Source organism: Macaca nemestrina, chromosome 12 (genome assembly GCF_043159975.1).
Source record: "Macaca nemestrina isolate mMacNem1 chromosome 12, mMacNem.hap1, whole genome shotgun sequence".
Taxonomy (NCBI): domain Eukaryota; kingdom Metazoa; phylum Chordata; class Mammalia; order Primates; family Cercopithecidae; genus Macaca; species Macaca nemestrina.
Window position 1 is genome coordinate 84,334,090 of NC_092136.1, and position 21,310 is coordinate 84,355,399.

At 37.3% G+C, this 21,310-nt stretch overlaps 1 protein-coding gene and 1 long non-coding RNA gene across 17 annotated transcripts in view; one reads left to right on the forward strand and one right to left on the reverse strand.

Annotated features, from left to right (window-relative positions):
• Nucleotides 1–21,310, reverse strand: part of LOC105468849 (discs large MAGUK scaffold protein 2) — a 2,241,192-nt gene that overhangs the window by 1,560,504 nt on the left and 659,378 nt on the right. The window lies entirely within an intron of this gene.
• LOC139357651 (uncharacterized) lies at nt 1,688–3,581 on the forward strand. The gene is made up of 2 exons (XR_011611224.1): nt 1,688–2,719; nt 3,019–3,581. It is a non-coding gene; the product is annotated as an uncharacterized lncRNA (long non-coding RNA).

Below are 21,310 nucleotides of genomic sequence, written 5' to 3' on the forward strand. Positions count from 1 at the left end.
TATTCTAGAAAGAGACAGTCACTTGGACAACTCACGCCATTTAACTCCTTTGGCTTTACAGGAACTCCAGCTTGTTGAAGAGCAACTTCAAAAGGCCCTTCCTTTTGTTTATTTCATACTTTACCTTCTCCCACAGGAATGATTCATCAAACTAGTCGACCACTAAAATGGATCTTTTTGTCCAATAAAATATCTAAACGCTTGGCTATTTATATCCATCGTTTAGCTGAACTGATCATCAAAGGACGGCATCACTGTCGACAACTTTGGGGAGGAGATCCTTCCTTAATTATCTCTCAATTCACTCATAATCAGATCACTTATCTTCTTGCAACTTCTGATTCTTGGCAAGTTGCTTGCGCTTCTTTTGTTGGACAATTTTCTACCCAATATCCTAAGTCTCCGATCTTTTCATTTTTTAGGCAACATTCTGTGTTGCCTTTCTCACCAATTTCTGTATTTCCTGTTCAAGGTCCTACCTTTTTTACTGATGCTAGTAGCAATGATAAGGCTGGATATTGGAATGTTCATCAATCTCGAGTTAGTTTATCCTTATCCCTCGGTGCAACAGGGAGAACTGTTTGCTATTCTCATGGTCTTACTTGATTTCCCTACTACTGGTTGTAACATTGTTAGTGATTCTCAATACGCCGTTTATGTTACTTCTTACATTTCTCAGGCCACTTTACCTCTTTGTGCTACTTCTTCTCTTCAAAAACTCTTTTCCTTGTTATCTTCTACTTTGAGCCAACGTCAAGCTCCTTTATTCATCACTCATCTTCGTTCTCATTCTCAACTTCCTGGACCATTAGTTCATGGTAATACTCAGATTGATTCACTTTTAATAGGCCACCTACATGCTGCAGAACAAAAATATACTCTACATCACACTAATAGTTCTGGCCTTCAATGACGGTTTCATTTAACTTATAAACAAGCTCGTTCTCTTATTCGAGCTTGTCCTTCCTGTGCTCCTTTGAGCATTCCATCCTTCCATCCTGGGGTTAATCCACGAGGTGTCCCTTCTTTTGGACGATTAAAGTATGTTCATCATACCATTGATACTTTTTCTCATTTCTGTTATTACTCATCTCTTAACTTGTTTTGCCATCATGGGCATTCCTCTTATACTTAAAACTAATCATGCCCCTGCCTATGTCTCTCGTAAATTACAAGTTTTCTTACAGCAATACAATATTCAACATATCATCAGTATCCCGGGCAACAGTCAAGGTCAAGCCATCATTGAGTGCGCAAATTTAACTTTAAAAACTTAACTATTAAAACAAAACAAAAAGGGGGAAATGAGCCCCCCAGAAACCAGATTTTGAAACCAGATTTTGAAGGTTCTTTTTACCTTAATTTTTTTGAATCAATGGAGACAATTGCAAGATTCCGCTGCCGTAACCCATCTTTCCTCACCTCCCTCGGTGATAGTCCCCGCTGACAGTTTAAAGGTTTGATATCCTAATGAAGAAGGTAAGTATGTTCAAGGGCAAGTTCTAAAACAGGGACGGGGCTATGCTCTTGTCCTTAACAGGGAGCGGACCTGAGTGGCTTTCCTTACAAGATGATTGAACCCTGTTGCGAAAAGAAAACTGATTCAGCAGCATTTTCTTAAGAAGAAAACTGTGATTCAGCAGGGGACAATTTCTTCCTTTGATTGACTCGCGTGGACTTTCTTTGTATGAATATTGGACTTATATTCCCTTTCCACCCTTGTATCAGGGAGTCGCCTGGGGGGAGGCGGAAATTAAGGTTTTCACCAATGACACTACTTGGATTCCATCCCCCTATATAGACGAGGACAATATAGAATGGAAAACGGGAATTATAAACAACACATATCAATTTGGAGTGGAAGGAGTTCCAATATGTATGGGAAATAGTTCTCATTGTCTCCGAAAATTGCATGAAACCTGGGCTGTTCGTTATAATCATAGTCATGTGGCTGCTAATACTGTTATTATTGTAACTAGAAGTTTTTAATATAATCATACTGTATATAGTAATGAAACTATTCCTAGTTCTTTACTTTTTGTCCTATTCTAGAGGTTTCTCCTAATATTGAGGTGCTGGAGTGACAATAATGTAGGGGAACTAAACCCCGGATTTTATTAGAATACAATGGAATGTAAATAACTGATTGGAGTGTGCACGGTGATTTTCAAATAAAATTTAGTCACATACCTTTGAAATGACACTGGGTAAATAAAAGTATTGCTGCTAACAGTAATGAAACCTTGGTATGGTGTGAAGGAGGCCTGAAGTACAGAGTCATCTTTGGAAGTTGTTAGCTGCAGGTGATGCCATTAGCACTTTTGTGGGGAATATGTCCCTTAATCTTTCTAACCCAACTAACTCCTTTCATATTCAGTTATATTGAAATACCTCCTGATATATTATTGCTTGTATCTGTAAGCCCTACCTATTATTAGCAGGGAATTTGACATGGGATAATGATACAGGGATTGTTAATTGTACAGATATGTGTACATTTTTGTCTTGCCTCAATCATTCCTGGTGGCACAACTTTACTGGGGATATTTATATCCTCAGGGCTCGTAAGGAAATTTGGCTACCTGTTAACCTTACGTGACCGTGGGGGGCATCACCTCTTGAAACTTATATTTGGACTTCTCTCCAGCGAACCCGCCGTGCCCTTGGACTTATAATTGCCTCAGTGATGAGTCTTGTTGCCATCGCCTCCACTGCGACCGTAGCAGGACTCGCTCTTCATCAAAGCATACAAAATGCTGAATTTGTGCAGCAATGGCACGAGCAATCTCACCGGTTATGGCTTCAACAACGAAATATTTATTCTCAACTTGCTACAAGATTGGACAACATGGAGCAAGCATTGACATGGCTTGGAGATCAGCTCACTGTACTCAGTACTTGGATAACATTACAATGTGATTGGAACTCCACTCAATTTTGTGTAACGCCTGTGCCTTTTAACATCTCTCAAAATTGGACCGTAATCTGAAAATTATTAGTAGGCCATAAAAATATTAGTTTGGACAGCCAAGAGCTCACTCAGAACATTTCCGAAGCATTTCGACAACAATTACATGTGTTGTCCGGAACCGTAACCCTGCAAGAGCTGGGTCAGCGCCTTGCTGCCTTTAACCCATGGACCCAGATGAAAACATGGATTTCTACAATCTCCGGAAGTATATTGTTTTGGGCACTCGAATTGGGTCTACTTCTTTTGGTGATCCGATGCTCCCTCCGTTGCCTCCAAAAACAAAAGAAAACATAGGAACAAATATAGGCTACCTTTTTAGGATTGAGGCAAAACAAAACAAAAAGGGGGAAATGCAGGGGCCTTTGAAAACAGTATGCTGAGAATAGATAGGGCTCAAGGACAGTATCTCCAATTGAACTTTTAATGAACTCCCGTAGGCGCCAAGAAGGCGGGCAGATAAGGAAGAGCATAGAAACAAGGAACTGAGTAGAAGGTTACATGTGGGAAAAGAAAGTTTGTTTTGCATTGCATTCTTTCTGCTGACGTGGGGTTTATGGAGTATAAATAAAGTGAGGCGGAGGCTCTGAGTGCGGCCGCCATGTTCTCTGTGTGTCTTTGTCTTTTGTGTGTTCTTTCATTCTCCACCACCCCCGGCATGGACCCCAACAGGCTACAACAGTCTCCTGTTTAGAAGAAATGAGGAACCAAGCTTAGCTAGTTGAAAGAGAAAATGGAAATAACGATAATGCTTTAAAGGTGATATGCTAGTCTAGTGTTTCTCAAATTAGGGCCCTTGGACTATCAGAAGTCTGTGGAGGTCTACAGTCTCTCCCTGATAACTGATCTTTAATTTGGCCTTTTCCTTTTTTAACCATAATCTAAAAGTACTGGTAGAACCGTGTGCTGGTTTACCTGGATGACCACCTTTCAACTAAATGTGGCCTTGAGATTTTAGTGTCCACATTGGTATTTGTGTTTACAACCAGATGGATGCCAAATAGTGCTATAGTCGACCCTTGAACAACATAGATTTGACCCGCACAGGTCCACTTAGATGGGAATTTTGTTTTAATAAAAGTTACACTGAGTGTGCCGCTTCTCCTGCCTCCCCTTTCACCTCCTCTATCTCTTCTGCTTGGCCACCTCTGAGACAGCAAGACCAACCTTCCTTTTCTTCTTCCTCCTCAGCTCATACAATGTGAAGATGACAGGGATGAAGACCTTTATATGTTTTCTCTTATGATAGTCTCAATAATAACATTTTCTATTCTCTAACTTAATTTATTGTAAGAATATAGTATATAATACTTATAACTTACAACATATGTGTTAATATAATATTTATATTATTGAGAAGGCTTCCAGTCAAATACCAATAGGCTACTTGTTAAGTTTTTAAGGAATCAAGAGTTATACACAAATTTTACACAGCATGGGGGATCAGCATCCTTAACCCCCACATTTTTCAAGGGTCAAGTATACTTTAACTGTTCTGAGCTAATAAAAAAGAACAGGTGAGGACTTAATATGTAATGATTCATTCAAGCCAAATGCATGAATGGTCTCAAGAACCACTTGTTTGAATGTAATGTAAATAACACAAAAAATTTCTGGGAAAATTGAATTGTTATATGGCACACACTAATGATATGCCATGCATTTCAAAAAAAAAAACATTCAGAAGTAGTTAACATCATATGGAAATTGCAAGAAGGTGACATAATTACAATAAACATCATTTGACATACTAAAATAATGATTTTTTATATGGATTGTATTTGATTACAGTTTTTATTATATGTAAGTTGTAAATCTCTTTTGGTTTAATATTTGTATAGGGACTATTAGCATATGGAACTTAAATCATTTAATCATATGCATACGTAAATAATACAAAAATAATTTAATTCAAATGTAGGAGTTCTAGGAGAATTATTTTTATTTGTTAAGGGTATATTACTTCAGTTTGAGAAAAAAATGAGATCTTCTTTTGTTCAACAGATGATTTTTGCCATTGATAACTTCTAGTCTTACAGATAGATGGATAATTAGTATAGTTAGAATGTCTATTTTTTTTTTATACTTCTGGGATATATATGCAGAATGTGCAGATTTGTTACATAGGTATACATGTGCCATGGTGGTTTGCTGCACCCATAAACCCGTCATCTACATTAGGTATTTCTCCTAATGCTATCCCTCCCCTAGCCCCCCACCCCCTGACAGGCCCTGGTGTGTGATGTTCCCCTTACTGTGTCCATGTGTTCTTATTGTTTACCTCCCACTTATGAGTGAGTACATGCAGTATTTGGTTTTCTGTTCCTGTGTTAGTTTGCTGAAAATGATGGTTTCCAGCTTCATCCATGTCCCTGCAAAGGACATGAGCTCATCCTTTATTTATGGCTGCATACTATTCCATGGTCTATATGTGCCACATTTTCTTTATCCAGTCTATCACTGATGGACATTTGGGTTGGTTCCAAGTCTTTGCTATTATGAACAGTGCTGCAATAAAGATACATGTGCATGTGTCTTTATAGTAGAATGATTTATAAGCCTTTGGGTATATACCGAGTAGTGGGATTGCTGAGTCAAATGGTATTTCTGGTTCTCTATCTTTGAAGAATCACCACCCTGTGTTCCACAATGGCTGAACTAATTTACACTCCCACCAACAATGTAAAAGCATTCCTATTTCTCCACATCCTCTCCAGCATCTGTTGTTTCCTGACTTTTTAATAATCGCCATTCTAGCTGGCATCAGATGGTGTCTCCTTGTGGTTTTGATTTGCATTTCTCTAATGGCCAGTGATGATGAGCTTTTTTTCGTATGTTTCTTGGCCATATCAATGCATTCTTTTGAGAAGTGTCTGTTCATATCCTTTGCTCACTTTTTGATGGGGTTGATTTTTTCTTGTAAATTTGTTTATATTATTTGTAGATTCTGGATATTAGCCCTTTGTCAGATCAATAGATTGCAAAAATTTTCTCCCATTCTGTAGATTTCCTGTTCACTTTGATGATAGTTTATTATTATTATTATTATTATTATTATTATTATTATTTTGCTATGCAGAAGCTCTTTAGGTTAATTAGATCCCATTTGTCCATTTTGGCTTTTATTGCCATTGCTTTTGGTGCTTCAGTCATGAAATCTTTGCCCGTGCCTATGTCCTGAGTGGTATTGCCAAGGTTTTCTTCTAGGGTTTTTATGGTTTTAGGTCTTAGGTTTAAGTCTTTAATCCATCTTGAGTTAATTTTTATATAAGGTGTAAGGGGAGGGGTCCAGTTTCAGTTTTCTGCATATGGCTAGCTAGTTTTCCCAAAGCCATTAAATAGGGAATCCTTTCCCCATTGCTTGTTTTTTGTCAGGTTTGTCTAAGATCAGATGGTTGTAGATGTGTGGTGTTATTTCTGAGGCCTCTGTTTAGTTCCATTAGTCTATATATCTATTTTGGTACCAGTACCATGCTGTTTTGGTTACTGTAGCATTGTAGTATAGATTAAAGTCAAATAGCATGATGCCTCCAGCTTTGTTCATGTTGCTTAGGATTGTCTTGGCTATACAGGCTGTTTTTTGGTTCCTTGTGAAATTCAGAGTAGCTTTTTATAATTCTGTGAAGAAAGTCAGTGGTAGCTTGATGGGGATAGCATCGAATCTATAAATTACTTCGGGCAGTATGGCCATTTTCATTATACTGAGTCTTCCTATCCATGAGCATGGAATGTGTTTCCATTTGTTTGTGTCCTCTCTTATTTCCTTGAGCAGTGGTTTGTAGTTCTCTTTGAAGAGCTCCTTCACATCCCTTGTAAGTTGTATTCCTAGGCATTTAATTCTCTTTGTAGCAATTGTGAATGGGAATTCACTCATGATTTGGCTCTCTGTTTGTCTATTATTCGTGCATAGGAATGCATGTGATTTTTGCTCATTGATTTTCTATCTTTAGACTTTGCTGAAGTTGCTTTCAGCTTAAGGAGATTTTGGGCTGAGACGATGGGGTCTGCATCATGTCCTCCATATACAATCATGTCCTCTGCAAACAGAGACAATTTACTTCCTCTCTTCCTATTTGAATACCTTTTATTTCTTTCTCTTGCCTGATTGCCCTGGCCAGAACTTCCAACACTGTGTTGAATAGGAGTGGTGAGAGTAGGCATTCTTTGTCTTGCGCCAGATTTCAAAGGGAATGCTTCCAGTTTTTGCCCCTTCAGTATGATATTGGCTATGGGTCTGTCATAAGTAGCTCTTATTATTTTGAGATACAATCCATCAATACCTAGTTCATTGAGAGTTTTTAGCATGAAGGCTGCTGAATTTTATCAAAGGCCTTTTCTGCATCTATTGAGATAATCATGTGGTTTTTGTCATTGGTTCTGTTTATGTGATGGATTACATTTATTGATTTGCTTTTGTTGAACCAGCCTTGCATCCTAGGGATGAAGCCAACTTGATCTTGGTGGATAAGCTTTTTGTTGTGCTGCTGGATTCAGTTTGCCAGTAGTTTATTGAGGATTTTTGCATTGATGTTCATCAGGGATATTGGCCTGAAATTTTCTTTTTTTATGTGTGTGCCTCTGCCAGGTTTTGGTATCAGGATGATACTGGCCTCATAAAATAAGTTAGAGAGGAGTCCTTCTTTCTCTGTTGTTTGGAATAGTTTCAGAAAGAGTATTACCAGCTCCTCTTTGTACTTCCAGTAGAATTCAGCTGTGAATCCGTCTGGTCCTGGGCTTTTGTTTGTTGGCAGCCTATTAATTACTGCCCGAATTTCAGAACTTGTTATTGGCCTATTTAGGGATTCAACTTCTTCCTGGTTAATTTTGGGAGGGTGTATGTGTCCAGGAATTTATCCTTCTACATTTTCTAGTTTATTTGCGTAGAGGTGTTTATAGTATTCTCTGATGGTAGTTTGTGTTTCTGTGAGATCATTAGTGATGTGCCCATTATCATTTTTTATTGTGTCTATTTGTTTCTTCTCTCTTTTCTTCCTTATTAGTCTGGCTAGCAGCCTATCTATTATATGTTGATCTTTTCAAAAAACCAGCTCCTGGCTTCATTGATTTTTTTGAAGGGTTTTTTGTGTCTCTGACTCCTTCAGTTCTGCTCTGATCTTAGTCATTTCTTGTCTTCTGCTAACTTTTGAGTTTGTTTACTCTTGCTTCTATAGTTCTTTTTAATTGTGATTTTAGGATGTCAATTTTATATCTTTCCTGGTTTCTTCTGTGGGCATGTAGTGCGATAAATTTCCCTCTAAATATATTTCTATAATCATACAAGAACTATAGAATCTTAGCAAATAATCTTTAAACCCTAGAAATTTAATTAAAAAGCCCACCTCCCTAATATTTTAGTTTCTACTTTTTGAGAACTTAACTTGATTTATTTTCAACAATTAAAGGATTTACAGTTCATAAATCATTTTAGGCAATCATGTGATGATTTTATTCTTATGAAAGTACATGAATTAAAAGTCATGGTTGCAAATATATTTTTTAGAGCCAGACTTTCCTAAGTACAAATTCCTCTTGTGCTATTTACACTTGAGTGACCTTGGGCAAAGTACATAACTTCTCAAAGAACCTGACCCATGTGAAGATAATATTGGTACCTATGTCAGGTAATTGTGAAGATTACCTAGATAATCTATGTGAAATTACCTAGATAAAACAGAAAAGTATGGTATTCATTAATATCTTTTCTGTGTGTGACTTGATCAAAAGTTTTATGGATAAGAGTAAGAGATCTGCCAGTCTTTGGTTTTCCGCTTATGTAATACAATCTCCTAGTTTTCTCATCTGCAATATAAGATTGTTAGAGCACCCTCTTTTGTGACTTCATTGATCTTAATCTCTTGATTCCTCAATGAAAGGGCATGTGATTGAAATTATGTCTACCCTACCTTACCTGAAATCCTTAGGGGCAGATGTGTTTTAAAATTCAGAAATATTTGGATTTTACAAAGGTTACACATTGTGCATACCAAGTATTACATAACAGTCCCCAGCAGGATCTGGCGCAGAACTTCATAATCAAATGTATTAGTATTTCTACCATAAAGTATATGAATAGTCACACTAAGTAGAGAACACAAAAACTATTATATAAATAGCATTACATTATTTTATGTTAGATTTGTGCCACCAAATGAGTTTTGATATCAAGACTATATAAAACTTTTCATTTTATGAAAGTTTTAAATTTTAGGGTTAAAGATTAGCATTTATGCACCTGTGTAAACTACTCCACGGATTGCTTCCACCACTAGAAGTATGCTGTAATAAAAATATGATATAATAAAACTCAAAATTTTGGATTCAGAAACTCTAATTCCATCCTTGATTTTTACTGTCTAGCTTTGTGAAATCAGTTAACTATATTTCTCTGAATCTTAGTTTCTATATATGTAAAACTAGAGTTTGAATAAGAAATTTTACAGGGTTCCTCCTAAGATTAATAGTATATTTCTTTTAGGGAGAAGTGAAGGGGGAAAAAGAAATACATGTATTTATTATCACTGAACTGTACATTTTAAAATGGTAAAGACAGTAAATTTTATATGCATATTTTACCTCAATTAAAAAGTACATAAAATTTTTAAGTAGTCTATCTTAAATGAATGAAACTATGGACGTTATTAGATTAACTATAACTAACTAATTCATTCAATGCATAAATATTTATTAAGTCTTACTATATGCCAGCACTTTTCAAAGTCTTGTAGACACTGTGATGAGCAATTCTGTTCTCATTAAATTCATATTCTAGTGGAATGGAGACTAACAAACAAAAAAAAAACCCAGCAGATAAATAAACAAGAACATTTCATATACTGATTGATGCTATAATGAAATTTAAAAAGAAAATAATTATAGAGAGTAACATGGGACAGATATTTCAAGTTCAGTAGTAGAAAAGACTTCTCTGTGGAGGTGACATTTGAGTTTGAATCACAAGGATAAGAGGTTAGCTCTATGAAAATATAGGGGCAGAGCATTCCAGAAAGAAAAGATGACAAATACAAAAGCCCTAAGGCAGGAAATAGGCCTGTAGAACTGAAATATAGAAGTTAATAAGAGCGTTACAGGAAATGAAGCTAGAGGAAAATGTAAGGTCAAGATTGTATTGGGTTTTGCAAGCCATAGTAAGAAAGTAAAGATTGAAACCAACCTTTTGCCTTAAGAATGCTTGTATAAGACCTATTAATCCCCAGAGACCTATTATAATCAGTCCAAAGGAATAAAGCCTCTATTTGTCTCAAGGAAATGTTAAAATGAAAATAAAATTCAGTGATACCAAATAAAAGTTCCAGTGAAATATCAAATCAATAGCTATAAGAAATAAAATAAATGCAATCATTTGATTGAGGTGCTAAAACAAATTGCTTCCAATGGTTTCTAGAACCTTTGTACAGAAACAAGCCAAAATAAGTTTATCAGCAACAGTATTAGAATAATTATCTGACAGTACATCTTTAGGTATTGTAGGCCAAGTGCAAAATCAGACAAATAAGAGAAAAAGCCAGATACTATATAAACTGGAAAGATATGAATTGTAAATATCAAAAGATACTCCTCAAATTCATTTAATGTAGAAACTTTTTTCTGTTCCTAACAACACAGAACTATTAATTATTGAAATATTTTATTGTATATTACCAATACTTATTGGATGTATATCAATTCCAATTACACAAATACCAACAAGCTTATTTTAAAAGCAAAACACATTTTTCAATGGTCAGAACTCCAAAGATGGTGGCTATTGCTATCAATTTCTATAAATGAAGCAATTAGAGTTTACATAGCTTAAAAGAGAAACTGACATATTAATACCTACTGCTTACCACATTCTGTCTTCCTTAGGGCCACATAACAAGTCCCTAAATCAGCATATATAAATCCATCTATGCTTTGCCATAGTTCCTGAAGACATCCTTTGTACAAAGGTAAGTTTCCCAAGAATCCCAGCAATTTTTAAAATAAATTCAACTCAAAGTATTCAGACTATGAGCCTAACCATTGTTTTCAGGAGTGTAGGCAGTAAGTACAAGCTAGAGTACCGATAGTAAAAAAATTCAACCTTTGGTGGAACAGAGTCAAAACATATAGTACAAAGACCAATGCCATCTGAAATATGTGAATGCTTAGAAATGTGATTATCAGTAAAATGAAATTTATACTCCGCTTTCTATACTATAATAGCAACTAGTAAAATCATCCTATGCCTTTGATTGACACAAGATAATGTCTTTCCCTCTTTAAAGGAAATTGTAAAAACATTCTTTCCAGTCTACATCCAATAAGATAAGGCACTCTGATGATATATTTTAAGTTCTAGTAATAAAAGGATGTGTCAGCATCCTTACCACCTAAAGACCATAAATAGCACAGTTTGTTCAGCCTCCTGAAAGATGTTCTCAGAGTTCAGACCCAATTCTATTAAGCACTAGTCCCAACCCAATTTATGTATGATTAGAAGATACACATGTCCTTGGATGGTTCTCTCTATAAAACATTCTAGTAGGCTGGTAAAGATAGCTCTACACTGTACCTTTTCTTCTAATATTATTACTCTTTCTCTTCCACCTGCATTATCCAAAGGGACAGTGATTTAGGTTACATGTATGATGAATTCTCTGAAGATCTAACACTGACTCAAGTGGATGCTCCAGAATTCATCCTAGAACTTGACCTAGAGATCTGTTTTGCTTGGTGTTTCACTTATGGGCTTCCTTAAAGTCCAAACTTACAAAATAATTTAAAGTCACATTGAAAGAAAAAAAAAGGATGCTAATTGCTTCTGGTTTCCGCAGCAAAACAAAAACCATCCACTCACCTTTTATTGACAAGTGACATATTGAGAATAAGAGATATTTTCTCAAGCAGTTTGCCTGATAAAGAAATTTTAGAATTAGAAAACTTAGTTTTAGAATTACAAAAAGATTTTACTTCCCCTCAGCAGGGGCACTGGTGGAATTTCAGACAAGAGAGAGATTCATTGTATAAATCTGTCCCACCCATTTGAAGACTATTCATTTTTTCCTGGAAGTTTTTCACTAACTGCCAATATGCCCTCAGTCATGTGACAAACAAAAAATTCTCACCAACACTTACAAACAAGCCTTGAGCATTGTAACACCCTTGAGTTGAGAACCACAAAAACTACTTCATTCTGCAATGAATAGACTTCAAAATAAAATGCTTTGCTAGAGGATACAAAGACAGTAACTGTCCGAATTGGGACTATTTAGTGCTTTTTCCATAAGAACACACCTGCCTCTGAGAAAAACATACAATAAAAACGAGACCAATTTTCCTCATTTTCTCCATGGAAAGCTAGTTGATAACATCATCAAATAATTAGAGTGGAGAATGATGTAATCTATCTAAGTCATTGGCACTATATAGAAATATAATGCAAATAAGAAACAATCTTCCAAAACTGACAAAAATATTTGACTGCTTCCAGCAACCTATTTAACACTTAGTCAAGAGTGCATTGAAAAGAGCGAAAGAGTAAGTAAATATAGATAAGAATACTTTCTTTGACTTCGACTGACTGTACGACCTTAAATTATACTATTTATATATTCTCTCCAGGCCTCAGTTTCTCCAAATGTAAAATAGTGCATTTGAGTTAAATTATTCTTAATGATTTCCTATATGAGAAATTTTTCACTTCATGGTTTTCGAACAGATTTCACTTAATGCAGTTCAAGTTTATTTTACATTATGCAAAGATAGGTAAGAGAATTCCAGTCCCTTATAAGACTCCTCCATTTATACAGTTTTATTCTACTATAGACAGGGAGTGGAGTTTTCTGGGTAATCAATAAGCTAGCAAACAAAAGAATACATCATATATTACCAATAGTATAATTTATTCCTTCAGCAAACATTTACTATTGAGTATCCTTTTTACTATTTTAGGTTCTAGAGGCACATATAAATTACTTGTTTTCCCTGATTTCAAGGAAAGCATAACCTGGTCAACAAGTTAGGTATATAAACAGATCATTAAAATACATTGTGGGCCAGGCGTGGTGGCTCACGCCTGTAATCCCAGCACTTTAGGAGGCCAAGGCAGGTGATCACCTGAGGTTGGGAGTTTGAGACCAGCTTGACCAACACAGAGAAACTCCATCTCTATTAAAAATACAAAATTAGCCAGGTGTGGTGGCACAAGCCTGTAGTCCCAGCTATGTGGGAGGCTGAGGCAGGAGAATCACTTGAACCTGGGAGGCAGAGGTTGCAGTGAGCTGAGATCGCACCATTGCACTACAGCCTAGGCAACAAAAGCAAAACTCTGTCTCAAAACAAAAACAAAAACAAAAACACACAATGTGATAGGCATTATAATTACAAATATAATTATTAGACAAAGCAATGAATTGCATTTACCATTATAGTGGTAATACAAATAAATTTAAAAAATGATTTGCTGATTAAACAGATTAATCATTGCTTTTGGGTTTACTGTTATGGATATAAAATATTAAAAGATCATAGAAAGAAGAATATTCTAATTAATATAGGACTCCAGTTACTAAAATATCAAATGAGTATTTTTTCCCGACTATTTTTGCTAAAGTGATTTTAAGAAAATGAATGGATTTTGGAGTATAAAAAAATTAGTTTCAGTTCCAGCACTGACACTTAGATATTAGGTGGCTTTTAGACAAATTTTATCACCCTTAGAGCCTGTGTCATCATTTGTAAAATTAAGAGAATTGTTGTAAGCAATACATAAGGTAATACATATAAAGTGACAAGTTCATAGAAGGTCTTTTACCAATATTAAATATCTTCTCATTTTCAGTGGGGAAAAATTTAATGTCATGTACCTGCCTTCAGAGATAGTATTTTATATCAAATTGTATTTTCCAAAAATAGTTGCAATATTTTTTGTTCCACATGCTCTTGCTAAAGTTTGTCATCCCTGTTGAGATGTAGAGTGTATGAATCCTTCCCTTGAACCTTTTGTAGCACTTGCAGTAGCCTTTGTGATGACTTGCCTCAATTAATAGAGTTTGGCAGAAGTTGTGTTATATTTCTTTCAAGATAGTCTCAAAAGGAGATGTAGCTTCTCTCTGACTCCCTCTTTCTTGAACTATGTATATTTGGACCCTCAGATAACATTAAGACTTCCGGTTGCTCTGAAGTAGCCATGGTGGAAGAATTTCATGGAGAAACCATACAAAGATAGAGCAAAGATGCCCCAACTAGAAAGATAAATAATCATTTTGTGATTCTTGGCTAAAAAGTACATTCAAAACCCTAAGTGTCCTCATTGTTACTAATGTCCTAAATCAGAGCATATGATAAAAACAGGAGAAAACAAATTATCAGCTCCTGTTCCCTGATGATTTGAAAAGTATGAGTGCAATTGTTCTAAATAATAAATAACAGGCACAAGTAAACATCTAGCTCATGAAATCAAAATCTTCAAATACAGAAGGAAAGAAATGCCCATAAGAGAAGATAAAATTTTTGAAAGTTAATTTACTGGAGGGGCGGAGCAATACGGCCGAATAGGAGCAGCTCCAGTCTCCAACTCCCAGCGCGAGCAACACAGAAGACCGGTGATTTCTGCATTTTCAACTGAGGTACTGGGTTCATCTCACTGGGGAGTGCCGGACGATCAGTGCTGGTCAGCTGCTGCAGCCTGACCAGCGAGAGCTGAAGCAGGGCGAGGCATTGCCTCACCTGGGAAGCGCAAGGGGGAAGGGAGTCCCTTTTCCTAGCCAGGGGAACTGAGACACACAACACCTGGAAAATCGGGTAACTCCCACCCCAACACTGCGCTTTAAGCAAACAGGCACACCAGGAGATCATATCCCACACCAGGCCGGGAGGGTCCCACACCCACGGAGCCTCCCTCATTGCTAGCACAGCAGTCTGTGATCTACCGGCAAGGCAGCAGCGAGGCTGGGGGAGGGGCGCCCGCCATTGCTGAGGCTTAAGTAGGTAAACAAAGCTGCTGGGAAGCTCGAACTGGGTGGAGCTCACAGCAGCTCAAGGAAACCTGCCTGTCTCTGTAGACTCCACCTCTGGGGACAGGGCACAGTAAACTAAACAAACGCAGCAGACACCTCTGCAGACGCAAATGACTCTGTCTGACAGCTTTGAAGAGAGCAGTGGATCTCCCAACACAGAGGTTGAGATCTGAGAAGGGACAGACTCCCTGCTCAAGTGGGTCCCTGACCCCTGAGTAGCCTAACTGGGAGACATCCCCCACTAGGGGCAGTCTGACACCCCACACCTCACAGGGAGGAGTACACCCCTGAGAGGAAGCTTCCAAAGCAAGAATCAGACAGGTACACTCGCTGTTCAGAAATATTCTATCTTCTGCAGCCTCTGCTGCTGATACCCAGGCAAACAGGGTCTGGAGTGGACCTCAAGCAATCTCCAACAGACCTACAGCTGAGGGTCCTGACTGTTAGAAGGAAAACTATCAAACAGGAAGGACACCTACACCAAAACCCCATCAGTACATCACCATCATCAAAGACCAGAGGCAGATAAAACCACAGAGATGGGGAAAAAGCAGGGCAGAAAAGCTGGAAATTCCAAAAATAAGAGCGCATCTCCCCCGGCAAAGGAGCGCAGCTCATCGCCAGCAACGGATCAAAGCTGGACGGAGAATGACTTTGACGAGATGAGAGAAGAAGGCTTCAGTCCATCAAATTTCTCAGAGCTAAAGGAGGAATTACGTACCCAGCGTAAAGAAACAAAAAATCTTGAAAAAAAAAGTGGAAGAATTGATGGCTAGAGTAATTAATGCAGAGAAGGTCATAAACAAAATGAAAGAGATGAAAACCATGACACGAGAAATATGTGACAAATGCACAAGCTTCAGTAACCGACTCGATCAACTGGAAGAAAGAGTATCAGCAATTGAGGATCAAATGAATGAAATGAAGCGAGAAGAGAAACCAAAAGAAAAAAGAAGAAAAAGAAATGAACAAAGCCTGCAAGAAGTATGGGATTATGTAAAAAGACCAAATCTACGTCTGATTGGGGTGCCTGAAAGTGAGGGGGAAAATGGAACCAAGTTGGAAAATACTCTTCAGGATATCATCCAGGAGAACTTCCCCAACCTAGTAGGGCAGGCCAACATTCAAATCCGGGAAATACAGAGAACGCCACAAAGATACTCCTCGAGAAGAGCAACTCCAAGACACATAATTGCCAGATTCACCAAAGTTGAAATGAAGGAAAAAAATCTTAAGGGCAGCCAGAGAGAAAGGTCGGGTTACCCACAAAGGGAAGCCCATCAGACTAACAGCAGATCTCTCAGCAGAAACTCTACAAGCCAGAAGAGAGTGGGGGCCAATATTCAACATTCTTAAAGAAAAGAATTTTAAACCCAGAATTTCATATCCAGCCAAACTAAGTTTCATAAGTGAAGGAGAAATAAAATCCTTTACAGATAAGCAAATGCTTAGAGATTTTGTCACCACTAGGCCTGCCTTACAAGAGACCCTGAAGGAAGCACTAAACATGGAAAGGAACAACCGGTACCAGCCATTGCAAAAACATGCCAAAATGTAAAGACCATTGAGGCTAGGAAGAAACTGCATCAACTAACGAGCAAAATAACCAGTTAATATCATAATGGCAGGATCAAGTTCACACATAACAATATTAACCTTAAATGTAAATGGACTAAATGCTCCAATTAAAAGACACAGACTGGCAAACTGGATAAAGAGTCAAGACCCATCAGTCTGCTGTATTCAGGAGACCCATCTCACACGCAGAGACATACATAGGCTCAAAATAAAGGGATGGAGGAAGATTTACCAAGCAAATGGAGAACAAAAAAAAGCAGGGGTTGCAATACTAGTCTCTGATAAAACAGACTTTAAACCATCAAAGATCAAAAGAGACAAAGAAGGCCATTACATAATGGTAAAGGGATCAATTCAACAGGAAGAGCTAACTATCCTAAATATACATGCACCCAATACAGGAGCACCCAGATTCATAAAGCAAGTCCTTAGAGACTTACAAAGAGACTTAGACTCCCATACAATAATAATGGGAGACTTCAACACTCCACTGTCAACATTAGACAGATCAACGAGACAGAAAGTTAACAAGGATATCCAGGAATTGAACTCATCTCTGCGGCAAGCAGACCTAATAGACATCTATAGAACTCTCCACCCCAAATCAACAGAATATACATTCTTCTCAGCACCACATCATACTTACTCCAATATTGACCACATAATTGGAAGTAAAGCACTCCTCAACAAATGTACAAGAACAGAAATTATAACAAACTGTCTCTCAGACCACAGTGCAATCAAACTAGAACTCAGGACTAAGAAACTCAATCAAAACCACTCAACTACATGGAAACTGAACAACCTGCTCCTGAATGACTACTGGGTACATAACAAAATGAAGGCAGAAATAAAGATGTTCTTTGAAACCAATGAGAACAAAGATACAACATACCAGAATCTCTGGGACACATTTAAAGCAGTGTGTGAGGGAAATTTATAGCACTAAATGCCCACAAGAGAAAGCAGGAAAGATCTAAAATTGACACTCTAACATCGCAATTAAAAGAACTAGAGAAGCAAGAGCAAACACATTTGAAAGCTAGCAGAAGGCAAGAAATAACTAAGATCAGAGCAGAACTGAAGGAGATAGAGACACAAAAAACCCTCCAAAAAATCAATGAATCCAGGAGTTGGTTTTTTGAAAAGATCAACAAAATTGACAGACCACTAGCCAGACTAATAAAGAAGAAAAGAGAGAAGAATCAAATCGATGCAATTAAAAATGATAAAGGGGATATCACCACCGACACCACAGAAATACGAACTACCATCAGAGAATACTATAAACACCTCTATGCAAGTAAACTGGAAAATCTAGAAGAAATGGATAATTTCCTGGACACTTACACTCTTCCAAGACTAATCCAGGAAGAAGTTGAATCCCTGAATAGACCAATAGCAGGCTCTGAAATTGAGGCAACAATTAATAGCCTACCAACCAGAAAAAGTCCATGACCAGATGGATTCACAGCTGAATTCTACCAGAGGTACAAGGAGGAGTTGGTACCATTCCTTCTGAAACTATTCCAATCAATAGAAAAAGAGGGAATCCTCCCTAACTCATTTTATGAGGCCAACATCATCCTGATACCAAAGCCTGGCAGAGACACAACAAAAAAAGAGAATTTTAGACCAATATCCCTGATGAACATCGATGCAAAAATCCTCAATAAAATACTGGCAAACCAGATTCAGCAACACATCAAAAAGCTTATCCACCATGATCAAGTGGGCTTCATCCCTGGGATGCAAGGCTGGTTCAACATTCACAAATCAATAAACATAATCCAGCATATAAACAGAACCAAAGACAAGAACCACATGATTATCTCAATTGATGCAGAAAAGGCTTTTGACAAAATTCAACAGCCCTTCATGCTAAAAACGCTCAATAAATTCGGTATTGATGGAACGTACCTCAAAATAATAAGAGCTATTTATGACAAACCCACAGCCAATATCATACTGAATGGGCAAAAACTGGAAAAATTACCTTTGAAAACTGGCACAAGACAGGGATGCCCTCTCTCACCACTCCTATTCAACATAGTGTTGGAAGTTTTGGCTAGGGCAATCAGGCAAGAGAAAGAAATCAAGGGTATTCAGTTAGGAAAAGAAGAAGTCAAATTGTCCCTGTTTGCAGATGACATGATTGTATATTTAGAAAACCCCATCATCAGCCCACAATCTCCTTAAGCTGATAAGCAACTTCAGCAAAGTCTCAGGATAAAAAATTAATGTGCAAAAATCACAAGCATTCTTATACACCAGTAACAGACAAACAGAGAGCCAAATCAGGAATGAACTTCCATTCACAATTGCTTCAAAGAGAATCAAATACCTAGGAATCCAACTTACAAGGGATGTAAAGGACCTCTTCAAGGAGAACTACAAACCACTGGTCAGTGAAATAAAAGAGGACACAAACAAATGGAAGAACATACCATGCTCATGGATAGGAAGAATCAATATCGTGAAAATGGCCATACTGCCCAAGGTAATTTATAGATTCAATGCCATCCCCATCAAGCTACCAATGAGTTTCTTCACAGAATTGGAAAAAACTGCTTTAAAGTTCATATGGAACCAAAAAAGAGCCCTCATCTCCAAGACAATCCTAAGTCAAAAGAACAAAGCTGGAGGCATCACGCTACCTGACTTCAAACTATACTACAAGGCTACAGTAACCAAAACAGCATGGTACTGGTACCAAAACAGAGATATAGACCAATGGAACAGAACAGAGTCCTCAGAAATAATACCACACACCTACAGCCATTTGATCTTTGACAAACCTGAGAGAAAGAAGAAATGGGGAAAGGATTCCCTATTTAATTAATGGTGCTGGGAAAATTGGCTAGCCATAAGTAGAAAGCTGAAACTGGATCCTTTCCTTACTCCTTATACGAAAATTAATTCAAGATGGATTAGAGACTTAAATGTTAGACCTAATACCATAAAAATCCTAGAGGAAAACCTAGGTAGTACCATTCAGGACATAGGCATGGGCAAAGACTTCATGTCTAAAACACCAAAAGCAATGGCAGCAAAAGCCAAAATTGACAAATGGGATCTCATTAAACTAAAGAGCTTCTGCACAGAAAAAGAAACTACCATCAGAGTGAACAGGCAACCTACAGAATGGGAGAACATTTTTGCAATCTACTCATCTGACAAAGGGCTAATATCCAGAACCTACAAAGAACTCCAACAAATTTACAAGAAAAAAACAAACAACCTCATCAAAAAGTGGGCAAAGGATATGAACAGACATTTCTCAAAAGAAGACATTCATACAGCCAACAGACACATGAAAAAATGCTCATCATCACTGGCCATCAGAGAAATGCAAATCAAAAGCACAATGAGATACCATCTCACACCAGTTAGAATGGCGATCATTAAAAAGTCAGGAAACAACAGGTGCTGGAGAGGATGTGGAGAACTAGGAACACTTTTACACTGTTGGTGGGATTGTAAACTAGTTCAACCATTATGGAAAACAGTATGGCGATTCCTCAAGGATCTAGAACTAGATGTACCATATGACCCAGCCATCCCATTACTGGGTATATACCCAAAGGATTATAAATTATGCTGCTATAAAGACACATGCACATGTATGTTTATTGCAGCACTATTCACAATAGCAAAGACTTGGAATCAACCCAAATGTCCATCAGTGACAGATTGGATTAAGAAAATGTGGCACATATACACCATGGAATACTATGCAGCCATAAAAAAGGATGAGTTTGAGTCCTTTGTAGGGACTTGGATGCAGCTGGAATCCATCATTATTAGCAAACTATCACAAGAACAGAAAACCAAACACCGCATGTTCTCACTCATAGGTGGGAACTGAACAATGAGATCACTCGGACTCAGGAAGGGGAACATCACACACCGGGGCCTATCATGGGGAGGGGGGAGGGGGGAGGGATTGCATTGGGAGTTATACCTGATGTAAATGACGAGTTGATGGGTGCAGCACAGCAACATGGCACAAGTATACATATGTAACAAACCTGCACGTTATGCACATGTACCCTACAACTTAAAGTATAATAATAATAAATAAATTTAAAAAAAAAAGAAAGTTAATTTACTAAGTATATTCTTTGTAGCTGTTTTGACAAATTGCATGTAATATTCTTTTAGAAATCTAGTGAAAAAAATCTATCCTAATATGAAATATTGGCAGATGACATTCATGCAAGCAGCAGCTAGGGATTATAGGAAAGTGATTTTTTTTAAGATGCCTGTTATTATGCTATCAAAGGCTTAAAATATTAGAATGAGTGATTTTTCTTTAAAAGACTTGTTTGGTAAGAATACATAATACGTTTCTTCATCTGTATGTAATGTTAGCACTTCATTACTAAATTAATTTGTATATGAACATCTAGATTCTCCTCAAAAGAGAGGATTCTAATATCAAGAAATCTAGATTCTTACAGTAAAACAAACAAAGACATCAACAATAAGAATAGATTGGTACTATAAGTTATAAGCTTAAGAGCTAGGCTTGGTTTAAATTATGGCTTCACTCAAATCCAGCTGCGTAGCCTTGGGCAAACTGCTTAACTTTTCTGAGTCTTAAATTCTACTTATGTAAAAGCAGTGAAACAATACATTTACCCAGAGGGTTGTTGTAAAGAATAAATGAAACAAGATATGCAAAGTTCTTATCACAGGACATAGTACATATTTGGTGCTCAATATGTTTTAGTTCCTTGTAATTCTTCCTTATATATGCAGT